The sequence below is a fragment of the Aethalodelphis obliquidens genome, unplaced genomic scaffold (genome assembly GCF_003676395.1).
Source record: "Aethalodelphis obliquidens isolate GAN/ISIS:26980383/991018 unplaced genomic scaffold, ASM367639v1 scaffold109, whole genome shotgun sequence".
Taxonomy (NCBI): Eukaryota; Metazoa; Chordata; class Mammalia; order Artiodactyla; family Delphinidae; genus Aethalodelphis; species Aethalodelphis obliquidens.
In genome coordinates, this window is record NW_020838053.1 from 1,339,043 (window position 1) to 1,348,255 (window position 9,213).

Here is a 9,213-nt window from a genome sequence, read left to right on the forward strand (position 1 = left end):
AAAGCTTTGCTTCCTTGTGTACATTGGACAGTGTGAAAAAAAGTTATGAAACATGGGGCTTTGGGGGTCTTTTTCCAAACAAGCTTTACATAATTCCAAATCTATACGTCTGTAGACACCATTACTTTTCTTATTAATATTGATGGTATCTCTGAGAGGGAAAGCGAGAGGGAGATGGACGTTGAGAGAACGAGAAGGAAGGAGAGAGAAAATGGCGTCCACGGATTACAGTACCTACAGCCAAGCTGCAGCCAGCAGGGCTACAGTGCTTACACCGCCCAGCCCACTCAAGGATATGCACAGACCACCCAGGCATATGGGCAACAAAGTTACGGAACCTATGGACAGCCCACTGATGTCAGCTATACCCAGGCTCAGACCACTGCAACCTATGGGCAGACCGCCTATGCAACTTCTTATGGACAGCCTCCCACTGGATATTCTACTCCAACTGCCCCCCAGGCATACAGTCAGCCTGTCCAGGGGTACGGCACTGGTGCTTATGATACCACCACTGCTACAGTCACTACCACCCAGGCCTCCTATGCAGCTCAGTCTGCATACGGCACTCAGCCTGCTTATCCAGCCTATGGGCAGCAGCCAGCAGCCACCGCGCCTGCAAGACCGCAGGATGCTAACAAACCCGCTGAGACTAGTCAACCTCAATCTAGCACAGGGGGTTACAACCAGCCCAGCCTAGGATATGGACAGAGTAACTACAGTTACCCCCAGGTACCTGGGAGCTACCCCATGCAGCCAGTCACAGCACCACCATCCTATCCTCCTACCAGCTATTCTTCTACACAGCCGACTAGTTATGATCAGAGCAGTTACTCCCAGCAGAACACCTATGGGCAGCCGAGCAGCTATGGACAACAGAGTAGCTATGGTCAACAAAGCAGCTATGGGCAGCAGCCGCCCACTAGTTACCCCCCGCAAACTGGATCCTACAGCCAGGCTCCAAGTCAATATAGCCAACAGAGCAGCAGCTACGGGCAGCAGAGTTCATTCCGACAGGACCACCCCAGTAGCATGGGTGTTTATGGGCAGGAGTCTGGAGGATTTTCCGGACCAGGAGAGAACCGGAGCATGAGTGGCCCTGATAACCGGGGCAGGGGAAGAGGGGGATTTGATCGTGGAGGCATGAGCAGAGGTGGGCGGGGAGGAGGACGCGGTGGAATGGGCAGCGCTGGAGAGCGAGGTGGCTTCAATAAGCCTGGTGGACCCATGGACGAAGGACCAGATCTTGACTTAGGCCCACCTGTAGATCCAGATGAAGACTGTGACAACAGTGCAATTTATGTGCAAGGATTAAGTGACAGTGTGACTCTAGATGATCTGGCAGACTTCTTTAAGCAGTGTGGAGTTGTCAAGATAAACAAGAGGACTGGACAACCCATGATCCCTATCTATTTGGACAAGGAAACAGGAAAGCCCAAAGGCGATGCTACTGTATCCTATGAAGACCCGCCAACTGCCAAAACTGCCGTCGAGTGGTTTGATGGGAAAGATTTTCAAGGGAGCAAACTTAAAGTTTCTCTTGCTCGGAAGAAGCCTCCAATGAACAGCATACGGGGAGGAATGCCCCCCCCGTGAGGGTAGAGGGATGCCGCCGCCGCTCCGAGGAGGTCTAGGAGGCCCAGGAGGTCCTGGAGGACCCATGGGTCGCATGGCAGGCCGTGGAGGAGACAGAGGAGGCTTCCCACCAAGAGGGCCCCGCGGTTCCCGAGGGAACCCGTCTGGAGGAGGAAACCCGTCCGGAGGAGGAAACGTCCAGCACCGAGCTGGAGACTGGCAGTGCCCCGATCCGGGGTGTGGAAACCAGAACTTTGCGTGGAGAACAGAGTGCAACCAGTGTAAGGCCCCAAAGCCTGAAGGCTTCCTCCCACACCTTTCCCACCCCCGGGCAGTGACCGTGGCAGAGGTGGCCCTGGTGGCATGCGGGGAGGAAGAGGTGGCCTCATGGATCGAGGTGGTCCTGGTGGAATGTTCAGAGGTGGCCATGGTGGAGACAGAGGTGGCTTCCGTGGCACCCGGGGCATGGACCGTGGTGGCTTTGGTGGAGGAAGACGAGGTGGCCCTGGGGGACCCCCTGGACCTTTGATGGAACAGATGGGAGGAAGAAGAGGCGGGCGTTGAGGACCTGGAAAAATGGATAAAGGCGAGCACCGTCAGGAACGCAGAGACTGGCCCTCCTAGACGCAGAGACCCCGCAGAGCTGCATTGACTACCAGATTTATTTTTTAAACCAGAAAATGTTTTAAATTTATAATTCCATATTTATAATGTTGGCCACAACATTATGATTATTCCTGTCTGTACTTTATTATTTTTCACCATTTGTGAAGAAACATTAAAACAAGTTAAATGGTAAAAAAAAAAAAAAAAAAAAAAAAAAAAAATATTGATGGTATCTCTAACAGAACCCACTGAATATAAAAGTATTTGACACAGCTTGAATGTTATTCAAAGTGCTTTATTCATAGCCATTGTGTATTCATTAACAATACCCTGATTTTTTTCCAGCTGGGGATAGAAAGAATTCTAGTGAAATTAAAAGTGGACAACTCAAATTTACGTAATTCATTACTTTCAGTGCCAATTATTGGATTTCTGTGATTATGTTTAACTCTGATGCATCCTTTAAGACTCATCTTAAATGCCACTTTCTCTATGAAACCAGTTACCATCTCAACTCACACAGACTCTCTCTTCTATGAAATAAGAGCACTCAGTTTATTTACAACTAATTTACATTCAAAATACACCATGTCTTGGAGTAAAATATTCCTAACATTCTTATGACTGTTTATCTTCTTTCCACAAGTGTCTCCTTTCCGCAAGTACCATATAATTATCTCATGTTTTGTTTTCCTTTGTGCTGCACACCAGCAACCAGTCATTCATTTATTCAAGCATGCTTTCATTTGATAGATATTCGATGAGCAACTACTATTTGAGAAACTAACTGTACGGGACACCAGGATTACAAACCAGTGTCCCCAACCTCAAGCAACATAGCTTAGTGGGGAAGCACACTGGTATTTCTGTACTTCCCATGTAGAGTGATTAGTGTATTAATAAAAGTAAGCACTGGGGGAAGAAACAATATAGTGGTAGGGGATTAAGAGGTGCAAACTATTATATATAAAATAAGCTACAGAGATATATTGTACAACACAGGGAATACAGCCAATACTTTATAATAACTATAAATGGAGTATGACCTTTAAAAATTGGGAATCACTATATTGTACACCAGTAATTTATATAATATTGTACATCAACTATATATATTTCAATTTTTAAGAAAAGAAAAGTTAAGGAGACCCAGGGAAAAAAAAACAAAATAAAAGTAAGCACTGGGGAATACGGAAGCTCATAGGAAAGACCCTTAAACTGGAATAGAGTTCGTGGAAGACATCTCAAGTGGAAAGGTAGGGAATATATTCAAATAAAAGGAGGATCATGAACAAAAAAGCCCGGAGAAGACAAAGCAAGCACAGTACTACATAGGTAGAGGGTGTCTGAAAATCATTTGTTAGTTGAAATAATAAAATGAGCAGAGAAGGACCAAGATGCGGTGGGCGAGAAGAAAATATAAATAAAATAAAGTTCAGGTTTTCCCCTTTTAACATGAAATATTTAAAAGTAAGTGCAATTTTAGTTCTTTTTTGGAAATCTTCTGTGGAAAACTACTCTATAAACAACACAAACTAATTACTGAATATTAGATTCACTTCTAAAGAGAGTGAGTAAGATTCTCATTGGAAAAAAGAGATGTTTACCTACCTGAGGCAGCTTGCCTTACACAGGGAGCTAAATGTCTCTATTTCCAAGGATGAGTGTATTTTACTCACTAAGATAAGACTTGATTATACCTTTTCTTTCTAGGATAACAGAGGGCTGGGTAATTCTATGATGGTGCTACTCTTCTTGAACTAAATAACTGTGTATGTGTTAGGAGGACAGGGTAAAAAGGAGTCGTCGAATAAGATCCTAAGAATATATTTAATTGAGCCATTTTATTTATTGTGTAGGAGCCAGAGATTCTCAGCAAGAGGATTTTCTAAAATAAACCAACCAAATAAATAGTAAGTGACATTCACTCGCCATAATTCAAATCTATCAGGAGACAATGGTGATAATAATATCTACCAGTTATTAAGAATTTATTTTGTACCTGAAAATGTGCTAGAGAATCTATATATTCTTTTATCATCAAGACAACCCTAAAAGCTAGGTATTATTATTTGCACTAGAAAGTAATTTGTAAAAGTTTGTTAAATGAGTGAATAAAAGCTCTGCCTAACAAATTACTCCTGGAAGCAATTCAATTCACTCATCCAACAATAAAAATTGAGGAAATGCCATGTACCTAGAAAATCTCAGTTTCCTGGGAACCTAAACCCAGTTGGCCCTTATAGAAAAAACAAACAGCCTTGCAAATATAACCCACCCAGGGTACTTAACACATACTAGATATTTATTGAATGACTGGACAGATGAATGAATGAATACAAAAAAGGCAAAGGTGCACCGTAGCCAGTACAGTAGTCCCCCGTTATCCATGGTTTCACTTTCCATGGTTACCCCAGGTCATCCACATTCCAATAATATTAAATGGAAACGGAAATAAACAATTCGTAAGTTTTAAACTGTGCAACTTCCGAGTAGCATGATGAAGGCTTGCGCTGTCCAGCTCTGTCCTGCCCAGGATGTGACTCATTCCTTTGTCCAACATATCCTGCTCATTAACCACTCAGTAGCCCTTTCAGTTATCAGATCGACTGTTGCAAGATCGCAGTGCTTGTGTTCATGTAACTCTTATCTTCTTAATAATGGCCCCAAAACCCAGGAGTAGTGATGTTGGCAATTTGGATATGCCAAAGAGAAGCACAAAGAACTTCCTTTAAGTGAAAAGATGAAAGTTCTCAATGTAATAAGGAAAGGAAAAAAATCATGTGCTGGAATTGCTAAGATCTAAAGTAAGAACAAATCTTCTATCTGTAAAATTGTGAAGAAAGAAAAAGAAATGTGTGCTAGTTTTGCTGTCACACCTCAAACTCCAAAAACTACAGCCACAATGTGTGTTAAGTGCTTAGTTAAGATGTAAAAGGCATTAAATTTGCACAGTAAGATATCTTGAGAGAACGATCACATTCACATAACTTATTGTTATAATTGTTCTATTTTATTATTAGTTCTATTTTATTACTAGAATATCTTACTGTGCCTAATTTATAAATTAAACTTTATCAAAGGTATGTATGTATAGGAAAAAACATAGTATATATAGGGTTAGGTACCACCTGTGGTTTCAGGCATCCATGAGGGTCTGAGGGATCTTGGAACATATCCCCTGGGGATAATGGGGGAGTACTGTATACTGAGGAACCTCTTAAAAGACCAAAGAGAGAAACCACACTGCTTCATTCTGAAGCAGACAACCAAAATAAGCCTTTTTCCTTCAATGTTGGGGATGGTAACTTTCATTCTCCACTTCTGGTCTTTTCCACACTGCTGCAAATCACCCCAAAGCCAGATAAAGAAAGAATATAGCAAGGAGAGAGAAACTGAACATCACCAGTCCTTGCCTTCACGATAAAAGAGTTGGGACAAATTCAGTGGATTTGATCAATGGATCTAACAAAATAATTTGAGACTTTATAGCTTTCTGATCAAGGAACTATGCCTGAGAGGTGCCCATCCATCACCTTCGAGGCCAGAGAACTCCCAGAGAAAACACTGCTCCTGCTGCAAATCATAGTCACCCTTCTGAATTCAGAAGTTCAGTGGTTCTGTCTACCAGGAAAACCTCAGCAAGGCCAAACAAGGCAGTATTCTTTCTGCAGGCAAGAAGGGGAGGATGAACAGTTAGTAGGCACAATGAACCAGAAACTGAGTACATTATGAATATAATCCTCACCGTGACCTTGTCAGGTAGAAGATGGAATCCTGATTCCACAGACAAGGAAAGTGAGGCTCATGGCAGTTAAGTGATCCATCAGACACACAGCTAGTAGGTGCCTTTGCTCCAGAACTTTCCACTCCCCTGCCCACTCTTCCTCTCCAGCCAACTCACAGGACTCTACAAGGATACGTTTTCTGTGGGAGTCCTGAGCCAGAATAGTGCTACCCTAAGGAATTATAATATCCAGGGAAAAAAAATAGTTTATTTCCATCCTTCTAGAATTCATTTTTCAAGGAAAAAAACATCAAGCAGCTCCACGGTGCCAACATTCTTCTAAACACTGGGATACAACAGTGAACAAAGAAGACAGAGGCCTTGCCCTCATGGAGTTTACCTTCTGATGTAAGAGACAGGAAGTACATAATAAATAAATATGTGTGTGTGTGTGTGTACATGTGTGTGTGCAACAAGTTTACTTAACAAACTAGATTCCGTGGAGTGTGAAGCAAAAATCATCATAAGGTCATTTTAATCACCATAAACTCATTTTCATTTGCTATGCTGAAGCTTTATTTCTGACCACTGAATGATATCTAGGGCACCCAGCATACATTTTCTCTTCATTTCCACACATTATTGAATGAGTCTCATTTTCAAAAATTTTAAAGTCCAATCCAACTTAATATCAAAATATCACTCTCATCAGTTTTTAGGTTTTTAGTGTATCCTCCATCTTGGGCTAAGAATTGGGCAGCAGGAAAGGGGTGGGGTACTTAGTGAGCTTCCTCTCTGTTTCTTTAGTTCTCTTCACTCCTCATTTTGTTACCTCCTATTCCTTCAGGGTTGGTGGATAATGAGGAGGGAAAAGTGGGGACACAGTTAAGGAGCAAGATAGGTCTTATTTCAATGGTACTGTAGCCACCAACCCAGCTTTACAACGAAGCTAAAGGAACTTCTCTAGGTGGAAAAGAAAAGGCCACAACTAGAAACAAGAAAATTACGAAATGGGAAAGCTCACTGGTAAAGGCAAACACACAGTAAAGGTAGGAAACTAACCACACACAAATATGATATCTAAACCAGTAATCCTGAGAGGAAGAGAATGTAGGATATTTGCAATGCATTTAAAACTAAGAGATCAGCAACTTAAAACAATCATGTATATATATAGACTGCTATATCAAAATTTCATGGAAACCACAAACCAAAAATCTATGACAGATATACACAAAAAAAAGAAAATGGAATCCAAACACAATACTAAAGAAAGTCATCAAATCACAAGAGAAGAGAACAAAAGATGAAAGGAAGAAAAAAGACCTACAAAAACAAATCCAAAATAATTAATAAAATGGCAATAAGAACATACATATTGATAATTACCTTAAATGTAAATGGATTAAATGCTCCAACCAAAAGACATAGACTGGCTGAATGGATATAAAAATAAGAAACATATAATATATGCTGTTTACAAGAGACCCACTTCAGATCTAGCCTGGCTCTTTCTCTTATGGGACTCTTTGTAGTTCCTTTGATGATCTCATCTCTCTGGAGACCTTTAGAAGAATTTCCTCCCAATCAGGTGACCTCCAAACTTATGACCATTATGACCCTACCCACTCACTTACTCTTCTAACCCACACCCGGGCTGTGATGGTCCACACCACACTTCCAGCCTTTCTGCTGGGTGCCATCCACTGGCAGGAAAACCTCTTGGGAAAAGTCCTCTTCAGTAAGGTTAAAAGCTGGATATGTGATTCAGGTCTACCTGGTCTGCTGAAAAGTATGCTTATCTTGGTCCTGCCATCAGCAAAGGAGGCTTGCCCTCACTGTGAACCTTCCTGCTCGCTCTGCTTTCTTTTTTTTTTTTTTTTTTTTTTTTTTTTTTGGTGTTGGGGGTTTTTTTTTTTTTTGCCCCTCCGGTTGCAGAGCACAGGCTCCGGACGCACAGGCTCAGCAGCCATGGCTCACGGGCCCAGCCGCTCCGCGGCATGTGGGATCTTCCCAGACCGGGGCACGAACCCATGTCCCCTGCATCGGCAGGCAGACTCTCAACCACTGCGCCACCAGGGAAAGCCCTCGCTCTGCTTTCTGAGTGGCTCCAGCCAGTCACTCTGGATCCAACCCTTGGGTCTCTACAGGCAGGAATCTGGAACTGGTCCCTATGTCCACCAATCTCCTACCCACACCAAGATCCCAGGACACAGGTCACATTTGCTGAGCAGTTTTCTTGTAGACCATTTACTTGGCTTATGTTAAAGGGGAAGTTCTCCTTCCCCTGAAGGGAGGGATTCAATGCCCAGCATAGCCATTGGCAACTCTCTTTAGAGAGATACTTCCTCTCTAGTCTTCCTCACATCCATCATCTCACATGCCCTTGACATGCATGAATGGCTAAGGGCTGCTGGACAATTGTTAACTTGTCCCCTTACAGATATACACAGAGATCTGGCACTTTTTTAGAATATATCAGCAATTAACATCCCTTGATTTCACTTCTGCAAGCTCAAATCTAAGACAACAGAAACATTTCCTCATACAACCTGTTACATACACGATATAATTTCTCATAGTAGTGACTGTTATGAAAAACAGAAAGCAGGGCTTCCCTGGTGGTGCAGTGGTTGAGAGTCTGCCTGCCGATGCAGGGCACACGGGTTCATGCCCCAGTCCGGGAAGATCCCACATGCCGCAGAGCGGCTGGGCCCGTGAGCCATGGCCGCTGAGCCTTCGCGTCTGGAGCCTGTGCTCTGCAACGGCAGAGGCCGTAGCAGTGAGAGGCCCGCGTACGGCAAAAAAAAAAAAAAAAAAAAAATGGGAATAGAATCAAGACACTTGTGCACAACACTAGGAACAAAAGTGATATCTGCTTATAATATCAGGTGCCTACGCTCACATAGATCCATGCATGCATGCACACACACACACCCACACACACATACACACAAAACTATAGCCCCCCAGAACCCTCTAACCCAACACTGTAATGACTTCCACTCCGATCAGTATTTTTTATCCACAGCTATTGTGGCAACTGGTGCCTGTGCTCCACTACCTCTATATACATTTATATATCCTTGGAGAGCTTCCCCTGACATACAGGAGAAGGCTTGCTAATGGCTGTCCTCTCAGCTCAGGGCAAAGTAATTTCTTCAGAATCCTGTTGTCATCCATCCTCCTCACATGAACAGCCTAGAGAAGTGGAGTTGCAAAGTGCGTGGCTTGGATGCCAGTGGATTGGCGGGGCTCCAGCTTCTTACTCTCAGCAACCTTGTTCTGCCATTTGATGTTAAATA

General features: G+C 43.1%; 1 pseudogene; it reads left to right on the plus strand.

Moving 5' to 3' along the window:
• Positions 1 to 211: 211 nt before the first annotated feature.
• Positions 212 to 2,370, plus strand: LOC113614962 (RNA-binding protein EWS pseudogene; annotated as a pseudogene).
• The last annotated feature ends 6,843 nt before the right edge of the window (positions 2,371 to 9,213 follow it).